This window comes from Macrobrachium rosenbergii, chromosome 2 (genome assembly GCF_040412425.1).
Source record: "Macrobrachium rosenbergii isolate ZJJX-2024 chromosome 2, ASM4041242v1, whole genome shotgun sequence".
NCBI classification, from domain to species: domain Eukaryota; kingdom Metazoa; phylum Arthropoda; class Malacostraca; order Decapoda; family Palaemonidae; genus Macrobrachium; species Macrobrachium rosenbergii.
The window spans coordinates 87,444,429-87,468,762 of NC_089742.1; the positions used below are offsets into that span (position 1 = coordinate 87,444,429).

At 40.8% G+C, this 24,334-nt stretch overlaps 1 protein-coding gene across 1 annotated transcript in view; it reads right to left on the reverse strand.

The window, feature by feature from the left end:
- The window catches only part of LOC136843480 (propionyl-CoA carboxylase alpha chain, mitochondrial-like), a 194,564-nt gene that overhangs the window by 103,655 nt on the left and 66,575 nt on the right, over positions 1 to 24,334 (reverse strand). The window lies entirely within an intron of this gene.

Below are 24,334 nucleotides of genomic sequence, written 5' to 3' on the forward strand. Positions count from 1 at the left end.
TATAGAAATCCCAGTTGTTTCCTCCAAAAAATTAGAGTTTCTCTTTTATCATCATCATGGATAATTTTACTTCAGAAGAAAGTTAAGTACATAGTTTTATGACCCAGTGAAAAGTTTTAGTCCCTTAACATTTTATCTGGATTGTTGGGATGTATTTCATCAACCGCCAATTTCTTTCGTAAGCTCCTTTGAGGATGAACGACAGCTATGCTATAATTTTGACATAGGAAAAACATATTCTTGGTAGTTGCTGTGAGTTCTCAAACCCACCCACTCTCCTTAACAAAAAGGCATGGGATCCCGGTTGAAAATCCGTCTTACACAGACCTGGTGAGTAATAAGGAAAATGACAGACATATGTGCTGTTGCCACGTCTATGTGAGAAGGAAGATGAGAAAACTGAGGCAGTTGCTCTAGGCAAGAGACAGAGTCCTCTTGTCTTGAGTCCTTTATATCTTATTACTGTCTCAGTGCCGAGACCAACTATAGGAGGGTCCTTTGAGATAGGTTGGTCTGTCTTATGGAGTCCTATGGGGACCATGACAGTAACTTCTTTGAGGACTCACAGCAGCTACCAAAAATAGGTTTTCCTATGTCAAAACATGACATTTTTATAATAAAGTTTTATATATACCAAGTAACTACAGTACATAACTATTAGTTTCTAACTATCGCAGCAGCTTAAAATTTGAAATTCGCAGTAAGGCTCTATTGTTTTGGTGTAGGTAACTAGACCCCGCCCACTTTCTGAGAAGAATAGGTACAATACTGTTGAAGTGCTCAATTCGTTTGTGTCCTATGTCCGTGGAGGGGGAGAGCTCCAATCAAGGTAAGGAGATAGAGAAATAGAAGGAATACCTCCTATCCTTCATCGCCCAACACCATGCCAGCCACGGCTAAATGACCTAAAGTACTGCAATTCTTGTATACTGTCTCCACATTGCATAAATAATGAGAAGCAAACACTGATCTGCACTTCCAATATGTTGACTGAAGAATTGTGGAGAGTCATAAGTTCCGCTTAAAAGTCAACGAAGTGGCGACTGCTCTTATCTCATGAACTTTAACTTTGAAAATGGTTAAGACATCTTGAATTTCCGAGTGGGACTCGGATATTATGCTCCCCAAAAAGAAGGCCAAGGCATTCTTGGACAACAGACATGATAAGGGTTCTTGACTGAACACTGTAAGTTATGAGGGGCCTATGATCCTTTTGGTCCTTTCGATACAGTGCTTCAATGCTCTTACTGGGCAAAGAACTCTCTCTTGGTCTGCTGGGCTAAGTATATCCAGTAAGTTCTTGACAGTGAACAAACAGGCCAGGGACTGGACGAGGTTTTGTTCTTCGCCAAGAACCCAAGAGTGAACAAGCAGACTGCATCTCCCTGTGGAAAGCCAACTGTTTTGTCAAAGGCCTGCAATTCACTAATCCTCTTTGCCATAGCCAAGGCAACCAAAAAGAGGGTTTTCCTAATTAAGTCACTTAGAGATAAGGAGTGAAAGGGCTCAAATGGAGGACCCGAGGTTCGAGAACCACATCCAGGTTCCAGGCGACCGACGTTGACTTCTCTTGCTTCAAAGTTTCCAGAGACTTAATTAGGTCACTTATATCTTGGTTCGTAGACAATTCCAATCCTCTATGTCTAAACACGGAGTTTAGCATAGCTCTGTAACCTCTGATGGTGGAAGTAACTCCGCCTCGAGAAGACCTCAGGAACATAAAATAATCAGCAATTTGGGCCACAGAGGTTTGAGTAGGAGAAACGTCATGTCTTTGGCACTAGCTGCAAAAGACTGCCCACTTCACCTGGTAGACCTTAGCGGAAGACTAATGCCTACACTTAGCGATTGCTTCGGCAGCTTCTCTTGAAAACCCCTTTGCTCTGACAAGCTTCCTGACAGTCTAAAGCCTGTCAGAGCGGGAGCAGATAAGCCTTGGTGGAACCGTTGGAAGTGAGGCTCCTTGAGGAGGCTTCGTTTCTGAGGCAGAAGTCTGGGGGAGTCTATCAGGAGGCTGATAAGATCTGGAAACCACTCCTTTTGCAGCCAAAACAGAGCTACAAGAGTCGTCGATGTGTTGCTGTGAGATACGAACTTGGTTAGGACTTCTCACACCATGCTGAACGGCGGGAAGGCGTACACATCCAGGTTTGACCAGTCCTGGAGCATGGCATCTGTTGCCCATGCCAGAGGGTCCAGAGCTGGAGGACACTATAAGGGGAGGTGATGGTTCCTCAACATTGCAAACAGGTCTATCGACGGCTTTCCCCACCACTTCCACAGGTTGGTGCACACACCTGCGGATTCGGTGTCCATTCTGTAGGTAAAACCTGTCTGCAGGGACTTAACTTGTCCGCAAGAGTGTTTAGTTTACCCTAGATGAAACGAGTCATGATTCTGGTGCAACTGTTCTGTGCCCAGAGCAAAAGATCCTTGGCCTCTTTTGTAAAGGGAGAAGGAGCGAGTCCCTCCCTGGTTCTTGATATAGGCCAATGCAGTCGTGTTGTCCGAATGGACTGACTGTCTTGTTGAATGCTGCTGCTGTAAAATGCTGAAGGGCTAAATGAACCACATTCAGTTCCCTTATGTTAATGTGTAGCTTTTTCTCGTCTAGAGACCACATCCTGGAAACTTCCATACTGTCTAAAAGAGCAACACCAATCCAGATCTGAAGCGTCCTGAGTATAATGTTAGGCTGGGGCTCAGAGAAAGCAGTGATTTCCCTATTATATATCTTTCTTCTGCAAGCCACCACCTACAGTCCTCCTTGATCTCAGGAGTGATAGGGAAAATGAAGGAGTCTGGGAGAGTCTTCCTATGCCAACTGGCCTTTAGGAAGAATTGAAACACTCGTGTGTAGCCTTCCTAAAGGCATGAACTTTTCAATGGATGAGAGAGTGCCCAGATGACTCATCCATTTGTTGGCCGAACAGGACAGGAGAGAGGGGAAGTTTCTTACTTTCTGGAGGCAGGATTAGATCCCTTTGTGGGATGGAAAAGCCTGAAACTCAGAGAATTGATCCTCATCCCAAAATTGAGAATCAATTGAGTCAGAGTTAACTGTGACTTCTGTATGTTAATTAAAGAGACCCAATTCTTGGGCAAGGAGAAGCCAGTCATCCAAATGCAGACAGATGTTTATACCCGAGATGGAGCCATTTCGCCAGAGGGGCAAGAACACGGATGAATACTTGCAGAGCTGTAGAGAGGTCAAAGCACAGAGAATGAAACTGAAAGACTGCCCTGGAACACGAACCTCAGATACTTCCTGAGTCCAGATGTACTGGAACATGGACGTACATGTCCTGCATGTCGACTGTCTCCATCCAATCTCCTTGGTGAATGACTGACAGGACTGATCGGTTCGTTTCCATCCTGAACTTGGTAGTCTGAACAAAAAGGTTCAGTGCGCTGATGTCCAAGACAGTTCTCAAACCTCCTGATTACTTGAGGACAACAAACAGTCGGCTGTAAAAACTTTGTGCTGATGTTTTCGACCACCTCTACAGCTCTCCTGAGTAGAGACATATAAATATTGGAATATATGACAGCGTGAAAAAAAATTTCATATATAATTATATGCAAATCGCGCTGTGAGCAAAACGGTTAAACCTAATGAGCTACTTTTTTTTGTTGTATTGTACACTAAATTTCGATGATTTTGGTATATAACAAATTGTAAAACGATCAAAGCAACACAGAGAAAATATTATCACAAATTTATGCATGAATTCGAAATGCGTGGACGTAAAAAAAAGGGATTTTGACAAAGGAAAAATCTATTTCTGAGGAAGGTCCTGTGTCACCCGGTGAAATTCCATTGTAGCACGAATTTCTAGGTATAAAATGCTAGATATACCAGAGAAAAAAGAGCTTTCAGGAAAGCTGGGGTTACTACCCCCAGATCGAGCGTCTTCTCCAAGGAAGACGTCGGTATAACGAAGGGTGAGTGAAGAATCACTACCACGGAGTCTTACTCGAAAGATCTCTCCCTGTTAAAACCCCCAGAAGAGAGCGGTGAGCCGTTACAGCCCCCACACACAAACACCCGCCAGCTCGGCGACACCAGCGCCACCTACCTCATTCCATGCTAGCACTAACCCCAGACTTGGCATGTGCAAGAGGGGGAGAGTAACAGGTGAGTCAGGGAGGGTCACCGGGTGACACGGGACCTTCCTCAGAAATAGATTTTTCCTTTGTCAAAATCCCTTTTCTGAGTCCAGTCCCGTGTCAGCCGGTGAAATAGTGATAGAGAATCATGCCAAGGCTGCAAACTACCAGGAAACAAAATGGTAATCTGAAGAAAAAAACATAAATTTTACGAAAATGGTTTTAATCAGGGTATCTCTTACATGTGAAAAAGAACACTAAACCTAAAATCTAAGGCACATCAAAAAAGCTTAACATTATGAAAAAGTGGGGAAGTCCCCAGTGTGGCAGGAGAAGAAACCCCAAAAACCTACTTAATACTACCAAAGCATAATGACATATGAAAAATTACATAGGCTAAAATGGCATACACAATCTTAAAGCTAATACTAATACACGCTAAACTTACTAAACACGTAAGAGACAATATAAAATGGGAAATATTAATATAGTACATATATCTGGGGTACATGGAGCAAAATAAAAACATCCAGTACCCCACAAGAAAAACAATCATAACATGTCAGATTACAGTTTCCATCAACAGAGTACAAGATACATCAATATGAGGAGCAAGGCAGTGAGGCATGATCAACCAGGAGAATAAGCAGAGAAGTAAATGAGGCAGGCGGGGGGGGGAAAGGGGAGGATAAGGAAGATGATTAATTAAGGTGGGGAGATGACACTTCCCACAGCTATTGTAGAAAATTTCAGGGCTTCGAGTGATTTTAAATAGTGGCGTTTAAACACTAGAGGTGATTTCCAACCCGTAAATTTAGAGAACTCTGAGAAGTCCATATTATGAAAGTAATTAATGGAAGTAGCAACTGCTCGAATATCATGAACCTTAGGAACTGAATCTGGGTTGGCTTGTTTAATAAAATACAAAATTTGTTGTCTTATTGCATTTAGTGAAAGAGTACCACCTTTCTCCCTGATAAAAAGAGGACCCGACTTACTCTGTGGAGTTCTTAAAAGGTAAGATTTAAGTGTATAAACTGGACATAAAGACTGGTCTTGTGGAAGGGGCACCACCTTCCAAGGGGACCACCTGTCTTGTGGGTCTTCATTTTTAGCTAAGAATCTAGGGTCAGGGGAAAGGAGGACCTCTCCAGACGGGAGGAAGTTCACAAAATTATCACCTCTAGTGAGAGCCGACAGCTCTGAGATTCTAGCACCTGAAGCCAAGCTAATCAAAAATAAAGTCTTCCTTAACAGATCCTGATAAGAGCATTGAAAGTTATCCATCTCTGATGCTAACTTAAGGACATCATTGAGAAACCACGTAACAGACTGTGGGCGTGATACTGGTCTCAGACGAGCGCATGCTCTGGGGATAGATGAAAAATAGGAATCTGTAAGGTCAATTTTAAAGCCATATAAGAAATACTTTCTTCAGGGCTGACTTGGCTGTGGTAATAGTGGCCGGGCAAGGCCTTTCTCAAACAGTGATCTAAAGAAGGAAACTGCTAAATTAGTCTGTCATGATTTTGGCTTCAGATGTTTTTAGGAAGGAGGCTAATTTTTTGACTGCTGAGTCATACTGTCTAAGAGTAGAATCTCTTTTGTCTGATTCTAAAACAGAGTGTTGACAGGGTCAATGTTTGCTCCCTTTTGGGCTGCGAACTTTATAAAGTCCATAAAACTAGGGCATTCTGAATTCTTGAGGAAGCTGACACAGTCTTGGTTTGTACTGTCTGGGTCAGTTTGGGCTTGGGAATCCGAAGACTCCGTAATCCCAGTTCCTGAAGAAGAGGGAACCAATTGCTCTTCGGCCAATAGGGGCTACTAGGGCTGGTTGACCTTTGAATGTCCTGAGTTTGTGTAATACTTTCAGCAGCAAGTTTATTGGAGGGAACAGATAAATCTTCTCCCAATTGTTCCAATCTACTGTCATTGCATCCATGGCGCACGCCTGAGGGTCCAGGTTAGGGGCCACATAACAGGGGAGCTTGAAGTTGCTCTCCGTCGCGAACAGATCCACTTGGAGACCCGGAACCTGGCGGCAAATCCATTTGAAAGATTCCCGTCCAGGGACCACTCCGTCTCCAACGGAGTAGCCCTGGACAGGGAATCTGCCACCACGCCCGCACCCCGCTAGGTGGGTGGCTGACAGATGCCAGCTGTGCTTGTTCGCCAGGGAGAAGATAGCAACCATTACCTGGTTTACTCGACCTGATTTGGAGCCGCCCTGTTGATGCAATGAACTACCACTGCGCTGTCCAACACCAGCCTGATATGAATCCGGTTGGGGGCGGATTTTCTTTAGAGTTAGAAAACCGCCATAGCTTCCAGGGTGTTTATATGGAACTGCTGAAACATTGTGGACCACGTTCCTTGTACTTTTGTTTTGGTGAATATCCTCCCAGCCGCTTAGGGAAGCGTCTGTGTGAACAACTAGTGCCGGAGGGGGAAATTGAAGCGGAACTGTCTTGGACAGGCCTCTGACTGTGGCCCAAGGCCGCAGTCTTGTCTTTAAGATTTGAGGAATGGAGGAGACCTTGTCTCTGAGCTTGACATTGGCTCGACTCTGCCACACTCTGTTTATGTCTTTTAATTTTGCTTTTAAGAGCAGGTCCGTCACTGAGGCAAATTGAAGAGACCCAAGGACTCTTTCTTGGGACCGGCGGGATGCTGATTGGTTTTTGAGAAATTTTCTGGTGAGAGATGCTATCTCTTTCCTCTTGGGAGGCGGGAGGGATAACGTGTGAGAGGACAGATCCCACTGGAGACCCAGCCACTGAAACCGGGACTCGGAGTCAGGCTGGACTTCTCTGTTCAGCTGAAAACCTAACGACTCCAGGAAGATGATGACTATGGACGTAGCCTTCCGACACTCCAGAACTGTTGGTGCCCAAATTATCCAATCGTCTAAATATGCTGCTAGGGATATCCCTCGGACCGGAGTTGTTGAACTACCGTGTCCGCCAGCTTGTGAAATATCCTGGGCGCAATGTTTAGACCCGAAGGGCATGACCCTGAAGGAGTAGGCTTGATTCCCGAGTCTGAAACCGAGGAACTGAGAGAAGTTCCGCGCAACGGACGTGATAATAAGCGTCTGAAAGATCGATAGAGGTGGTGACGGCTCCACGCGAAGTAGAGTCCGTACCTGAGCTACCGTAAGCATGCGAAATTTGTCGCATTTTATGTAGAGATTTAGACGCGACAGATCCAGGATCACTCTTTGCTGGTCGGAGTCTTTTTGGGAACAGTGAATAACCTGCCTTGAAACTTTAGGTGCCTTACTTTCTTTATTGCTTGTTTGTTGAGCAATTCTGCCACGTAATCCTTTAGGATTGGTGAGGGTGGGGTGGTAAAACCTGGTCAGAGGAGGAGGGTCCTTGATCCAGCTCCATCCTAGACCCTTGGACACAATGCTGTGTGCCCAAGGGCTGAAGGTCCATTGGTCCCTGAACCAAAACAGGCGACCACCTACCTGTGTTTTCTCAGTGGGAGGGAGCGGGTTTGTTCCCTCTACCACGTCCAGGCTCTTCCTCTTGGGGTGGTGTTGGGCTTTCCCTCTATGAGGGGCCCTGCCTCTTCCCCCTTGCAACCCTATTAAGGCCGTGAAAGTAACCACGGCCCTCATAGGTGGGTTGTATGCTGGTGAAGCCACATACGAGGGCGCAGCTGGCTGGTTGAACCAGCACATACTGTTGGGGATGGGCCTTTGAGGTGGAGGGCTGTGCCACTGCCGAGACCGGGACGGCTTGGACTACCGCCTGATGGTGGGGCCTCTTATGCCTCCTGAAACGTTTACCTCCTCTCTCGCCTGGGGGCCGCCAGATTCTGGGGTCTTACGCTTGTAGGCAGAAATGCCCCAGCGAGAGCGCAGACTCTGGTTGGCCCTTGTAGCCTCACTCATAACATTCGTAACCTCTTCTTCCGGGAAGAGGTTAGGTCCCCAGATCGAGCTCTTCACGAGCTTGTTAGGCTCGTGGCGGATAGTGGCATCAGCAAAATGAACTTCCTGCATTCCAGTCTGGCCATGATGAATTCAAATAGGTCAGACTGAAAGCCAGCCAGCAGGGACTTAGCCAAAACCTGGAAGAATGGCTCGTCCGCAGCAGGAGACGGCAGTGGCTTCAGTAAGGCAGACGGAGTTCAGGGACTGGGCTAACTTAGTCCGGGCATCAAACTCCGCCTTTAGCAAGGATTCCGGCAGCTTGGGAGCTGCTCACTGAACTGGGAGGAAGCACAAAGGGGTCCAACTTCCCAACAGTGACAGTGGACGGTGCATCCGTCCAGAACTCATCACCTCCCGGGAATACCAGGAAGTGGGTCTGTTTCCCTCAGCTGCAGTAAGGGACTGCCATCAAAGCACGCCGGGCGTAGCCAGAGCGACTTTGTTCAAACAGGGGTGGGCAAGGTTGTCTCCCAGGGCAAACATGGTGAAGCTGCCCTTGAAAGGAGTCAACTTCGTGTTGTCTGCCTGCCACTCCGTCAGAGTGCGCAGGAGAGCCGACTGAGCTTGGTCCCTAGGGACGATCACAGTCTCCCTAGGAACCTTGTCTGAACGAACCCATGCTTCCTCCGTCAGCCTAACGAAGCCTGGGTAGGGGGCAAGAGATCGGGGGGAAAGAACTCCAGTTCCTCCAACCGTCTCGTGCCAAGACCTTCAACCGTTAGTTGCCATCATGTTGGATGGCCCGGAGTGCAAAACGCCAAGGGTTACCGACAGAAAGGAGGGGGAGGTCCGCTGTGTCAGGGATGACATACTGTGGTTCGGCTGGGGTGGGCGAGCCATTCCCGCCAGTATGTTGTCATGACTGGCCAACTTTTCTGATATCTTAGTGAAATTTGAATCGACCTCCTCCGAGAACCGCTTGAAAGAGCTGGTTGGCAAAGGCCTCTGCGTCAAAGGCAGGCTGGCGAGGAGGGCTTGGTTTTGCAGCCCTCTTACTCGCGCCTTTGCTGGAGGAACCAGACTTGCTCCCGGAGGCTACAGGTGCTGAGACCTTAGCCTTCGACGGGGAAAGGCAATGCTTTCTTGGAAGACGAGGACTTATAGCCCTTCGCCTTCCATGAAGTCTTCAACTTCAACTTGGGGATGGCTGATGGAGCTCTATCACCCAAGGAGGAAGACTTTACAAAACCTGCAAAAGAGGACACAGATGAAGCTGGGGAGTCAAAAAAGGGGCCCGCCCCAACAACCTCACTTACCTCACCACTTACCACCTGGTCCTGTTCTGTATTCATTGGTTCCAGGTCCAGATCCAAAGCAGCGGCGTCCTCCGAAACCTCAGCGTAAAGAATGTCCACTTGGGGTGGCTGGGTCTCATCCCGGATCTGCTGGATGATGGGGTGGCAAGATCTTCAGGCACTGCGGCGCCACCCGTGCGCCGGGGTAAAGCAGGTCCTCAACCTGGCGTCGAGGACATAGGGCTTCCCGACGGAACGTTCCTTCCAAACCCAGCCACCCAGGCACGGAGGGATTCCAAGGCAGACTTCTTGGAGGACTCGTCCGCCTGTAAGAAAACCAACAATTAGCTAAGAACGAAAAGAATAGTTCGAGAACCTCATAAACAATATTCGATATGAGGAGCATAAAGCAGGACGTAAGAAGACTGTCACTTACCAACTCATCCTGGACGCCGCAGAGAGCGAAGCAAACCTCACAACCATCAGGGTGCCAGACTACCAGGTCGTCCAGTCGGACCGCACAACCAGCGTGGGTCCGGCACACTACGTGACCATAAGGTTGTTGGAGGAGGCGGTGCACCCGGCTCCTCACAGCGAACAGTCTGTAAGTGTAAAAGTACATGAACCTCCCACTCTAAGCAATCTAAAGCTGGCAAGGCCGGGAAATTTCAACTGCAACCGGAATACTCCGGTGGAGAAGAAATCCTAATCAAAAACTGGGCCAATAAGCTCTAAATTACACAGAGTGGAAGGTAAAACTTTTCCAGACCCCGGAACACTCCGGGAATGAAAGGTATGAGACAACAGGAACTCACCATAAGGGGTTGCCAGTAAAATAAACGGCGGAACCCCGGGTGCAGAACCGGACTCACGTATAAAAATATAAAAGGAGGGAGGTGTACTCCTTAGATAAATACACTTATCTAAATATGTATAAACAAAAACAATAAAATTAAACAAAGTGATGGTAAAAGAAACCACTCCGGAGACCGGAGGGATCCGCTCCTTATATATATTCCCCTTCCTCTCTTACTTCCCGCCAGTGAAACAAGGTGGGCAAGATGCTCGTAAGATTCATAACATAAGCCGAAGCAAGTATAATAACCCAATCAAGAAACCCGACGGGGAGAAAAGAAGTGGGAGAGAGTGTTCGAACACGTTCGAGCTAAGAGTAAACAAACCACCAACACCAACACAGCGATGCTAGGGACTGTATGGGAGGGAGCGAATCCCTCTACCAAATGGAGAGTCCCTGAACTCGGAGAAAACGCCATCTAGCGTCACCCACACGAGTAGAGCAAGGCTGGGGAGGGGAGGGGGAGGGGGTGGAGGAGGGGAGAGTGGTAGGCTACCAGGAAGGAACAGGAGACAGGGAGAAATAATCACACCCGCTCAACTGCACACACACACCACCCAAGCATAATGAAACTTGGAGGGTGGCCTACTGACTAGGGAGGATGCGACAACCCTCAATGCCCGACTCTGACCTAGGCGAAGCCTAATAAAAGACCTAACCTTAGTGTAGGCTAGGAAAAAGGAAGGAGTGCAGAAGGGAGGAGGAAGCAAACAGGGAGAGAAATTTTGTGCCGAGAACCAACCAGGATCGAGAATGGGGGCAAGAAGGCGACTAGCCTAGAGGAGACACATCCAAAGAACTCTATTCCCCCAAAGGAAGGAAGAGAACTAAGGGGGCTCACTCTGCCCACCAAAAACGACCCCGGAGGAAACAGCAACAAAACTCCCTCAACCTGAACTCCTCCACCCCAGGGCAAAGAGGATGGAAGCAAAACAAGCCTACTCCACTAAATAAACCATCACACACAAAATGGAATAATTAAAAATGTGCTCAACAGGTGCGTAGCCTACCTCGGGGAAGCAGTTAGATCTGAGGCTGCCGCCACCACCCAGAGGGAGGTAAAAAAATGAATAAAAACAAAACTAGAGCACCATCTTCAAGAATAAATTAATTAGCCTAATGTAGACTAAAAATAACAAGGAACCCAACCTGGGGGGGACCTGGACGGGCATCACCCCCAAAAGGCCGATAGGCCAACAATATGTAATTCATAAAAAAGGGGGGGCCACCGCAGGGAACCACCAGGAGGAGAACCAAGGGGGCAAAATAATCTATAACGACAAGGAGACAACCCCAACAGAAAAGAACTGATGGGGTCGCCTCGCGGTCGACATGGCTGGCGGGGACGCCGTGGCGTCATAATAAGATCTCAATAATTATGAAAAAGACGAGACCATTAACAGCCAAAAATAGAACAAAACCCCACAATAAGATGGTACTTAACTTGGAGATGGTAAAGCTGCTCGATGACATGATGAAAGATGAAAATAAATCCAAAATAATGGAGACGAGCACACAAAAAGGAATGGTATTCACGTGCTAGAAAATGGAATGAGGTAGGTGGCGCTGGTGTCGCCGAGCTGGCGGGTGTTTGTGTGTGGGGCTGTAACGGCTCACCGCTCTGTTCTGGGGGTTTTGACAGGGAGAGATCTTTCGAGTAAGACTCCGTGGTAGTGATCCTTCACTCACCCTTTGTTATACCGACGCCTTCCTTGAGAAGACGCTCGATCTGGGGGTTGTAACCCCAGCTTTCCTGAAAGCTCTTTTTTCTCTGGTATATCTAGCATTTTATACCTAGAAATTCGTGCTACAATGGAATTTCACCGGCTGACACGGGACTGGACTCAGAAAAAAAGGTTTTTTAAAAAATTCACCATAAATCGAAATATTGTGCTAGAGACTTCCGTTTGTTGCAAAATGAAGGTAAATGATTGAATATTACTAGAATGTAAGAGTTTTAGCTTAAAATTGCATTTTTCGACCATTTCGGTCGAGTCAAAGTTGACATATAAAAGTTGAAATTTTTATAGACTTATTGTGATTTATATGAAAATATTTCAAAACTGATAAAAGTTACAACCATGAGTTATTTTTTGTTGCATTCTACATGAAATTACACATATTTTCATATATAAAACTTTATGTAATGGCTAATATAAAATGGTTCAATAATTACTACAAAGTGACTAAAGAAATTCTGAGATTTTCAGCAGAGTTAGTGCGTGCGGAGGTAAGGAAAAAGTTTTTTTTTAAATTCACCATAACTCGAAATATTGTGCTAGAGACTTCTCGTTTGATGCAAAATGAAGGTAAATGATTGAATATTACAAGAATGTAAGACTTTTAGCTTACAATTGCATTTTTCAACCATTTCGATCGAGTCAAAGTTGACCAAAGGTTGAAATTTTGGCACTTACCGAGATTTATATGACAATATTTCAAAACTGATACAAGCTACAACCATGAGTTATTTTTTGTTGTATTCTACATGAAATTGCACATATTTTCATATATAAAATGTTATGTAATGGCTAATATAAAATGGTGCAAAAATTACAACAAAGTGACTAAAGAATTTCTTAGATTTTCTGCAGAGTTAGCACACGCGGACGTAAGGAAAAAGTTTTTTCAAAAATTCACCATAAATCGAAATATTGTGCTAGAGACTTCTCGTTTGTTGCAAAATGAAGGTAAATGATTGAATATTACTAGAATGTAAAACTTTTAGCTTACAATTGCATTTTTTTACATTTCAGCCAAGTCAAAGTTGACCAAAGGTTGAAATTATGGCACTTATCGTGATTTATATGAAAATGTCAAAATTGATAAAAGCTACAACCATGAGTTATTTTTTGTTGTATTCTACATGAAATTGCGCACATTTTCTTATATAAAACTTTCTTTATGTAACGGCTAATACAAAACTGTGCAAAAATTACAACAAAGTGACTAAAGAATTTCTGAGATTGTAAGAGCCTGACGCATCTCTTCCAAACACGTGTGTATTCGTTGTTAAAAAAAATCGGAGTGGCGAGACGCTTAATCCTTCACAAACAGAAACATACACACAGTTTGATACAGAAGATTCGTTGGAACATTATGAGTACATGATTAGAATGCTTGCATGGCAATGCAAGTAGTGGTGACTGTACATACATCAAGACAACAATGGTTAGGGAGAAACAGACGGAAATATTGTATGGTTGAAATCGCGTTCCTTTTAGAGAAAGAAAACGAGATGCTCTTGTTGTCTTGTCCACCGAAAACCTGGATGACGAACACACGAACGCACACGTGTTTGGAAGAGACAGCATTAGGCTGTTACAAGATTTTCAGCAGAGTTAATAAGTACGTAAGGAAAAAACTTTTTCAAAAAATTCACCATAAATCGAAATATTGTGCTAGAGACTTCGTTTGTTGCCAAATGAAGGTAAATGATTGAATATTACTAGAATGTAAGAGTTTTAGCTTACAATTGCATTTTTTTATCATTTTGGTCAAGTCAAATTTGGCCAAAGGTTGAAATTTTGGTACTTATCGTGATTTACAGTATATGAAAATATGTCAAAATTGATAAGAGCTACAACCATGAGTTATTTTTTGTTGTGTTCTACATGAAATTGCGCACATTTGTTCTACATGAAATTGTGCACATTTTCATATATAAAACTTTATGTAACGGCTAATAGAAAACTGCAAAAATTACGACAAAGTGACTAAAGAATTTCTGAGATTTTCAGCAGAGTTAGCGTGGAAGTAAGGAAAAAGTTTTTTTCAAAAATTCACCATAAATCGAAATATTGTGCTAGAGACTTCTCGTTTGTTGCAAAATGAAGGTAATTGATTGAATATTACTAGAATGTAAGACTTTTAGCTTACAATTGCATTTTTCGACCATTTCGGTTGAGTCAAAGTTGACTGAAGATTGAAATTTTGGCACATTGTGATTTATATGAAAATATGTCAAAATTGATAAAAGCTACAACCATGAGTTATTTTTTGTTGTATTCTACATGAAACTGCGCACATTTTCATATTAAAAACTTTATGGAAAGGCTAATAAAAACGGTGCAAAAATTATGACAAAGTGACTAAAGAGTTTCAGAGGTTTTCAGCAGAGTTAGCTGATGCTTTCTTTTGGGATAAGAAAGAAATTACAGATAAAGTAGCTGGGTCATATTGTAAACAAAACAACAGCGTGATCCGTGAACTCCCAGCATCCTCAAGGTGCGTGATTTAAAATTTTTCGCAAATGAGGCCTATAAGTATTTTTCCATGAATATTTAAAAAAACTTTTTGTAGTCAACGTATTTTACGTCCACTTGGCACCCAACAGACAACTTTTGTCGACGTAAAATATGTGCAGTCGGCATTAAAGGGTTAAATATTGTCTACCTTGAAAATTACTCACCCAACATTGCTAGGTACCTAGTGCAAAAACTACGGACATAATCTATTCGACAATACCAGTCCACATGGAAGATATGGCTAGATTATATCCGTATTCAGAGTCCAGTTGAGATTTCTATGGAAACAATTTTAAATTTTCTTATACAGTATACCTTTTTGAAGACAAATGCTTTGCAGTTACAACAATCATGGAATACAAGGCAGCATTAATGGAAACCTTACTTTATGGATTTGGTATTGACTCAGTATATAAATTGTCACTTTCCTTCTCTGGTCTTTTGCACTACCAAGACCCGCTCCCGAAAGGCTTCCAATTACTTGGTCCTTGAACAAGGTGCTTAGATTTCTATCAACCCCTCAATTCAGCGGACCCAATACAACCACAACTCACATGCTGCAAAAGGCAACCTTGATTGCATTAGCATCAGGAGTTTCTATTAGTGAACTGGGCTCTCTTTGACAGGGACGATACATCACACAAACAGCTGACCATCAATTATTATTGTCCCCTGGACCATCATTCCTGGCCAAGAATGAGAATCCTTTAAGAAGGAAATCTATTCTGATAATAAAACTCAATTTAGCAGACAAAACATTATGCCCGGTTCAAGCGCTTAAGGTTTACCTAGATGTTATGCAAACATCTCAGAAGGTCAAATTTTCCTACACCCTAGCACAAATAAACCACTCTCTCTACAAGGGCTAAGAATAATTTTAGTGTCCCTCATTAAAAAGGCAAATCCAAACTCCTTTCCTAGGTCACATGATATTAGGAAAGTGAGCACGCTGTTGGCCTTCTTCAGAAATGTCTCTTTTGAAGAAGTTTCCGAAAGTACAGGGTGGTCATCAGACAGTATTATTAAAACATTATTGCCATGAGCTAGAACAAATTTGAGTACACTGTGTATCAGTAGGTGTATGGTCAGTCATAACTCCATAGGCGCTACAGCCGAAAACCAGGGGTCTCCTTGACGGGTGGGTATGCTAACTATCGCTGGGGAAGGTGGGACAAGACTGGAACCAAACCCAGCATGCTTAGGTTAGTCACTGTAGAACTTCACCCTAACACATAAGTTCGTGTTTAGTCTTTTGTTTTTTTACCAAACCTGTTTTGGAATAAAACCTGAGGGGAAAACTTGTTGACCTCGGATCAAAAATGTTTTTCTTTGGGTTGTTGGGATTAAAATTTGAGAGCTTAAACCTTTTCGTCACCTGTCAATTTCTTTGTAAAGCTCCTTGAGGATGAAACAAACGACTACACTATCAAAAAACAGGTTTTGATGTAGGAAAAACCTATTTTTGGTAGTTGCTGTTGCGTCTTCAAAACTCTCTCACTTCCCTGACGAAAAGGCATGGGATCTGGGCAAGGGATCATCCTGCCCTGACCAACAGAAAGTACTGTAATGGCTTCTTGGTCTCTGTGCAGGTCTGTTTGTCAACATTATGGCGGACTGCACATGCGTATTAGTAACTTCTTTTTCTAGCAAGTTTTCACGATGGAAACAACCTGGGTATAGCTTCCCTAAAGATAAGGGATAGTACCCTTTTATCTCTGAGTCCATTACATACTCCATCACATGTTATAATGTTTATCACTACAACACAATACCCGGTCATGAGACCAACTAAAAGAGAATTCTTTGATATTGGTTTGGTCACCATGGAGCCTCTGGTAGACCATGGAAGGGTAACTCCTTGAGGACTCGAACAGTTTTTCCTACATCAAAACCTATTTTTGCTACTCATAAAAGACTGCAGTTCTTCCTCTGTTGAACGAAATACAGACAGTCCCCGGTTTACGACGGGCTCGGCTTACGACGTTCCGAGTTTATGATGCTTTTCAAATATAGTCATAAAAAAATTATTTCCTGGGTTACAACACATGTTCCAGGTTTACGACGCTGACAACGCTGGTCCGACGGAAGAAATATGGCTCCAGAATGGCAGAATGGTCAATTTTGGAGGGTTTTCTGTTGGAAACTCAATGTAAATGCAGGATAAATTGTTTTCAAGGCACCCAAAGGATTAAAAATAAGGTTTTTTACGATTTTTGACGGTATTTCTGGATATATAGTCTGATGACGATATCGGAAGAAATATGCATCCAAAACAGCAGAGTGGTCAACATTTGGAGGGTTTTTTATTATTAGAAACTCAATATAAATGCAGGATTCGTTATTTTCAAGACACCCAAAGGATTAAAAGTAAGGTTTTCTTACGATTTTCGACAGTATTTGATTTTACGCCAGTCCGACATGATCGGAAGAAATATGCACCCAAAACAGCAGAATGGTCAATATTTGGAGGATTTTTACTATGAGAAAATCAATATAAATGCAGGATTCGTTGTTTTCAAGACACCCAAAGGATTAAAAGTAATGTTTTCTTATGATTTTCGATAGTATTTCGGACGACGCCAGTCTGACGACAATCGGAAGAAATATGCACCCAAAACAGCAGAATGGTCAATATTTGGAGGATTTTTACTATGAGAAACTCAATATAAATGCAGGATTCGTTGTTTTCAAGACACCCAAAGGATTAAAATTAAAGTTTTCTTGTGATTCTCGATGGTAATATTTGAGATGACTCGGTGTCAAACACATACGGCGGAAGAAAATTTACATTCGCAGATTTTTTCATAGAGCAATATTCACTAATTACTGATTTTTATCTTATTTTCATGACTAAATACATTTTTTATGATGAAAAAATTATTTACTAATTTTAAAAAATTAATATTAAGTAATCATAGCAAAGTATCGATAAAAGTTAAATTAAAATCCCGTGCAATCATAAAAATTATAATGTAAATCACTTCATTAATCACCTCTCTCTCTCTCTCTCTCTCTCTCTCTCTCTCTCTCTCTGTTCTTGAGTAATTAGTAATTCATGAATAATTTCACTTCTGAGATTTAAGTAAGGCCAACCGCCCATATCTTTCTCTGTATCGCATATATCCTTAAAAAAATATCGATTACTGTAAATAAACCTGAAAATATACTAAAATCCCATCATCGCATTAGTGTGACAATTTTTTTATTGCTTTGATGTAGGCTTAATGACGATACCTGCTCAGGGGATTAGAAGTAGCCAATAACAGAGCTCGATGTAGCAACCCCTTCTCTCCATGACGATGACGATGAAGATATATTGGCTGGCAGGACTGACAGTAGCCAATAACAACTTGTAACAACCCCCTCTTCCCCTTCCCACCCTCCTTGACGACATGCTATTGGCAGGAAGGGTGGGATTTTAACCAATCACAAAGCTTGTACCTCTTGGGCTTTGCATTTGCATGCTGATAAAGAAGGTGTGTGTATTTTTTTCTCTCTCCAACGTGAGAGAGAGAGAGAATGACTGCATAAGATTTTTCTAACAAATTTGTGGGAGATGACGACTAAATACATTTGTATGATATATAAATGACTTACCTAATAATAAGTGCTAATTTTCAAATATTAATAAGATTAAATAATAATAATACAGTAGTATACTGAAATTACAACATTTATGCATTTTCAAAGCAGACTAAGGGCAGAAGATCAGTTTCTCTCTCTCTCGCCAAAAGGTAGAATGAGATATAGATAGATATATTATAAATCGATACTAAGTTCAGCCCTTCACTCTCACAGGAAAAGATACTGCCAATTTGAGTCTCTTTACCTATGCACACTTCGTGTGTGTGTGTGTGTGTGTTCATGGTGCTTTAAAAGTGCTTAGTAAAAGTAGTAGTAGCCTACATCTTTGGAAGACAAAGAAAAAAACAATTTTTGTTGTCAGTCAGCAGTAAAGAGAAATGGATTAACATTCCTCGAGAGATTAAAGAGATAAACCCCTCTCTTCTCTCTCTCATTGTTTGCCAGCACAAGAATGGCTGAATGTAAGTCGTAGTGGTAATTCATTCTCTCTCTCTCTCTCTGGCTGGAAAAGGGTACTAGTGTTTAAGACGACTTTGAAAAGATATTAATAATATAATTTCAAAGATTAATACAGTAGTAACAGGATATTAAGCTATATTTGATGTAGGATGATAATTAAAGTAAAAATGGGAGAGCAAGGTAGTTCTGTGAAATTCCAAGTCTTTTTCCAGGTAACAGTCTCTCTCTCTCTCTCTCTGCTGGAAGGTAAAAATGCAGGTTATGCCATTTTCAAGCTATCCAAAGGATGCTCAAAGGATTAAAGTAAGGTTTTCTTACGATTTTTGACGATTTTTCCAGTTTACGACGATTTTCGGCTTATGACGCGTCATCAGAACAGAACCCCCGTCGTAAACCGGGGACTGCCTGTACTTCATAAATTTTATCAAATCCAGGGCTGTCCTTCAGACTAGGGTACTTTCTTTTGCTAAGGGGCCTTTGTGAAAGATACCCTTACTTCTTTTAAACAACATTCACACAGTTGGATAACTGCAGACATGGACACATAAGGGATTCTGCTGGGAAAATTGCCAAACTCACTGCACTGGGTTCTTCTAGTGTTGGCTCACTTCTTGCACTGGAGTATATGGCAAGGGCTTGACATCTAATTCTCTCTCAGGTGTGCTTCAGTTCATCATGTTCATTAAAGGCATGTAAACACATTGATAAAAAAAGAGGGATGCAGCTTTTGAAGACCTTTCTGGCTTGCTAAATTTGACAGAACTTGGCTTCTTGTGTGTATTCAATCCCAAGACTCATGACCTTTACTCAAATCATCTGGCTTGCAAACAGGTCATGAATAGCACACCTTCATCACCACCATGGCAATATAATTAACTTGGGGTCTTCAACTTCATCCTTGTCTCATTCTCAGAGGAAATCTGGTGTCTTCGCACTTTTTTAACCACAAATGAGGGGTATTGTAAGTACTGTACTGTAATGGGTTTGTATGAAAAAAATTTTGCTTTCAAGAAAATTATGTACTATATTTCAGAGGGAAAGATGATGATGTCAATTTTTCCAGACTTCCCAGTGTTTTGTTGAACAACATCCCAAACCATATACTGTACAAATCAGATATAAAGGCAAGTAGTAAAAAAAGCAAAGTACCACAACATTGTAAATTTAAAATTAGAAACATCTGACGAATCACATAACAGAATGACCAAAATAAAAAAATAATTTCAACAATATACAATAACAAAAACAACATTACATATTATGTAATAAACTGAAAAAATACAATATATAAAATATGTACTCTGACAATATGAAACCTCATATATACTGTATAACTATAACAACTTTGAGGGAAAACTCAAGCTATCATTGTTTAAAGCTGGCTTCAAGGACTTGATAAGGAGACATTCTGCAATATGGATCTATGATGAATAATTTCTTTTAAATATATGTAATGGAAAATTCTTCTAAGTTTACCTGTTTATTACAGACATTTTCTGAGTCCTCCCTCACAGATGACTGCAGGAGTTTAGTAAGAATATTTCTTGTTCTGTAGCTTATTCCTGCATGTTTCAATGCTCTGATGGCAAGGGACCTATTGCTAGATCCTAAATAGCAGTTACTACAAACTGCACATTTAAACATGTAAACAATTTGTCTTTGTGGTGGAAGAAATTTTTCATTTTAAATTTATTACAATATAAGTAAAATGCTCATACATCAATCTCAGGGAAATGTCGATAAGTTTCTTTTCTTAATTCTTTATTTCCTTACACAATTGTTCTCCTTGGCAAGGTAGTTTTAGATACATACTAGTTTCTTCTCCTACTGTGCTTTAGACAGGTTTTCTCATGAAGATGTTGTTCAAGAATTTCTTTAACTGGTTGATGAATATTCTCTCACGGTAGCAGTTATTTAGGAAGAAAAGTTTGTAAAATTCTATTTCCATATTGAGGCTGACATACATTTTGGTAATTTTCCATGCCCTTATACAAGAAAGTAGAAAAAGCATTAAGTTTAAAAAGATAAAATGTGAAACTGGGGAATTTGATGCCTTCTTGAGTGTAGGTTTTCTTTCTGTATACTGTGGAGCTAATGCTGTTCTGTCCTCTTTCTATCATTATGCCTAAGAATGGTAAATTTTGGTTTACTTATTCTTTTGTGAACTTTATTTTGGCATGCTGTGAGTTCAAGTAGGTAAAGAATATTTCAGTGTGATCTTTTTTCTTAAACATTACAGAAGTAATGTCCACTTACCATCTGTAAAAGATGGGTTAAGAATTTAGACATTGTTCTAACCACTTTTTTTCCTGATAGCTTAAAAAATATTTGCTAATGGTGCGTTAACTGGTTCTCCCATAGTCAAACCATCTCTTTGCCTTCAACACTCTCCAATGAATATGAAATAGCTTTTATCTGTTGCTCATTTTGGACATTTATCTTAGTGTTTGTTTTTTATATGCCTTACCATATTCTCCTAATTTGCTTAAGGTATTATGTTAACCCTTAAACGCCGAGCCTCTATTTACAAAAGTGTCTGCCATATGCCGACGGGGTTTGAGAGTTAGCCATCATCTCACCCGTGGAAAGAAAGTTTTTCAAAAAATCACAGCACGCTTAGTTTTTAAGATTAAGAGTTCATTTTTGGCTCCTTTTTTTCTCATTGCCTGAAGTTTAGTATGCAATCATCAGAAATGAAAAAAAAATATCATTATCATATATAAATACTGAAATATATGACAGCACGAAAAAAAATTTCATATATAATTGTATACAAATCGCTCTGTGAGCAAAACGGTTAAAGCTAATGAGTTATTTTTTTTAGTTGTATTGTACACTAAACTGCAATGATTTTGGTATATAACAAATTGTAAAATGATCAAAGCAACACAGAGAAAATATTATCACAAAATGATGCATAAATTCATAACGCGCCGACGTAAAACAGTTTTTTTTTTAAATTCACCATAAATCGAAATATAGTGCTAAAGACTTCTCGTTTGTTGCAAAATGAAGGTAAATGATTGAATATTACTAGAATGTAAGACTTTTAGTTTACAATTGCATTTTTCGACCATTTTGGTCGAGTCAAAGTTGACCGAAGGTTGAAATTTCGGCACTTATCGTGATTTATATGAAAATATTTCAAAACTGATAAAAGCTTCAATCATGAGTTATTTTTTGTTGTATTCTACATGAAATTGCACATATTTTCATATATAAAACTTTATGTAACGGCTAATATAAAATGGGGCAAAAATTACAACAAAGTGACTAAAGAATTTCTGAAATTTTCAGCAGTTAGCATAAAGCTTATTATCGTAAGGAAAAAGTTTTTCAAAATTCACCATAAATCGAAATATTGTGCTAGAGACTTCTCGTTTGTTGCAAAATGAAGGTAAATGATTGAATATTACTAGAATGTAAGACTTTTAGCTTACAATTGCATTTTTTTATACCATTTTGGTCAAGTCATATTTGACTGAAGGTTGAAATTTTGGCACTTATCGTGATTTATATGAAAATATGTCAAAACTGATAAAAGCTACAACCATGAGTTAGTTTTTGTTGTATTCTACATGAAATTGCGCACATTTTCCTATATAAAACTTCATGTAACGGCTAATACAAAACTGTTCAAAAATTACGACAAAGTGCCTAAAGAATTTCTGAGATTGTAAGAGCCTGACGCCATCTCTTCCAAACACGTGTGTGTTTGTGTGTTAAATTCTGTCCATCGGAAGTGGCGAGGCGTTTGGCGTCTTCACAAACAGTAACATACACACAGTTTGATACAGAAGTTTCGTTGGAACATTATGAGTACATGATTAGAATGCTTGCATGGCAGTGCAAGTAGTGGTGATTGTACATACATCAAGACAACAATGGTTAAGGAGAAACAGATGTCGGAAATATTGTATGGTTGAAATCGCGTTCCTTTAGAGAAAGAAAACGAGATGCTCTTGTTGTCTTGTCCACTCCGATGGACGATTTAACACACGAACACACACGTGTTTGGAAGAGACGGCGTCAGGCTCTTGCAAGATTTTCAACAGAGTTAGAGCGTACATAAGGAAAAAGTTTTTTTCAAAAATTCACCATAAATCGAAATATTGTGCTAGAGACTTCTTTTTGTTGCAAAATGAAGGTAAATGATTGAATATTACTAGAATGTAAGACTTTTAGCTTACAATTGCATTTTTCAACCATTTCAGTCGAGTCAAAGTTGACCGAAGGTTGAAATTTTAGCACCTATCGTGATTTATATGAAAATAGGTCAAAATTGATAAAAGCTACAACCATGAGTTATTTTCTGTTGTATTCTATATGAAATTGCACACTTTTTCATGTATAAAACTTCATGTAACGGCTAATAGAAAACTGTGCAAAAATTACAACAAAGTGACTAAAGAATTTCTGAGATTTTCAGCAGAGTTAGCTGATGCTTTCTTTTCGGGTAAGAAAGAAATTTGCACATGCGCAGCTGGGTCACACTTGTAAACAAAACAACAGCATGCTCCGTGAACTCCCAGCATCCCTCAAGGCGCGATTTAAAATTTTTCGCAAACGAGGCCTACAAGTATTTTTCCGCGAATATTTAAAAAAACTTTTTGTAGTAGACGTATTTTACTTCCACTTGGCACCCGACAGACAATTTTTGTCGACGTAAAATACGTCCAGTCGGCGTTAAAAGGGTTAATTGTTTCCTTAACTGTTATATTAGTGTAGAGGGATTCTATATTGTAACTGCTGTACTGTAGTGCTCACTGCTTGTGTATGTTCTTTAAGTCATCTATAAGTTGCATACATACTGGTTTTTTAAAGTACTGTATATCCATTACAAGTGAGCTCTTCCATAAACTGAATTAAAAATTTAGAGAAAATGTAAAATGGTGTCTTTCTTGCTGACACTACTAGTTGGATAGGTACCGTACACTCTCCTTATGCACTTTTGGAAGTCCATATGAAAGTCCTGGTCTTGTACCTGTTGCATTTATTTCTTTATATTCACAATCTTCATGAGAAAACCTACCTAGTCCAAAGCACAGTAGATAAAGAAACTATGCATCTAAAACTACCTTCCCAAGGAGAACAATTGTGCAAGAAAGTAAACAAAATCAAGAAAAATAACTGATTGACACTTCCCTCAGATTAATGTACAAACACTTCGCTATAAAAACTTTAAAATGGAAAATTTTTTCCACTACAAAGACAAGACCACTCCTAATTGGTGTTCTGACATTGTCTGTATGATTAAATATGCAGTTTGTAGTAACTCCTATTTAGGATCTAGCAATAGGTCCCTTGCTGACACAGCATCAGCACATGCAGGAATAAGTTACAGAACAAGAAATATTCTTACTAAACCACTGCAGTCATCTGTGAGGGAGCACTCAGAAAACAATTGTAATAAACAGGTTAACTTAGAAAAATTTTCCATTTCCATTATATAAAAAGGAAATTATTCATCATAGATCTCTATTGCATAAAGTCTCCTTATCAAGTCCTTGAAGCCAACTTTACACAATGACAGCTAGACTTTTCCCTTAACCCTTAAGGGACAGGCTAAATATATATCAAGCACATCCCCAGACCAGGCAAACTTTAAGGTTGGCCAATTTAAGAAAAAAACACATCAATGGAAAGAGGAATATATGCAAATGCACATGGTGTAAGAAATAAATTCAAAAAATTTTTCCCTACCTTCCATGGGTGGGGCCTCATTTACACGACTCTCGTAAAAATATGCTAATTTAACAAAGTTATACATGTTTTTTCTAACAACTTACTTCATTTTATTTTGTAAAATTATAATTACAGCTCACACAATATCATAACAGATAAGAACTAAAATCAGTAACAAATTCTGAGTATATAGTTATAAAATATTTACAAG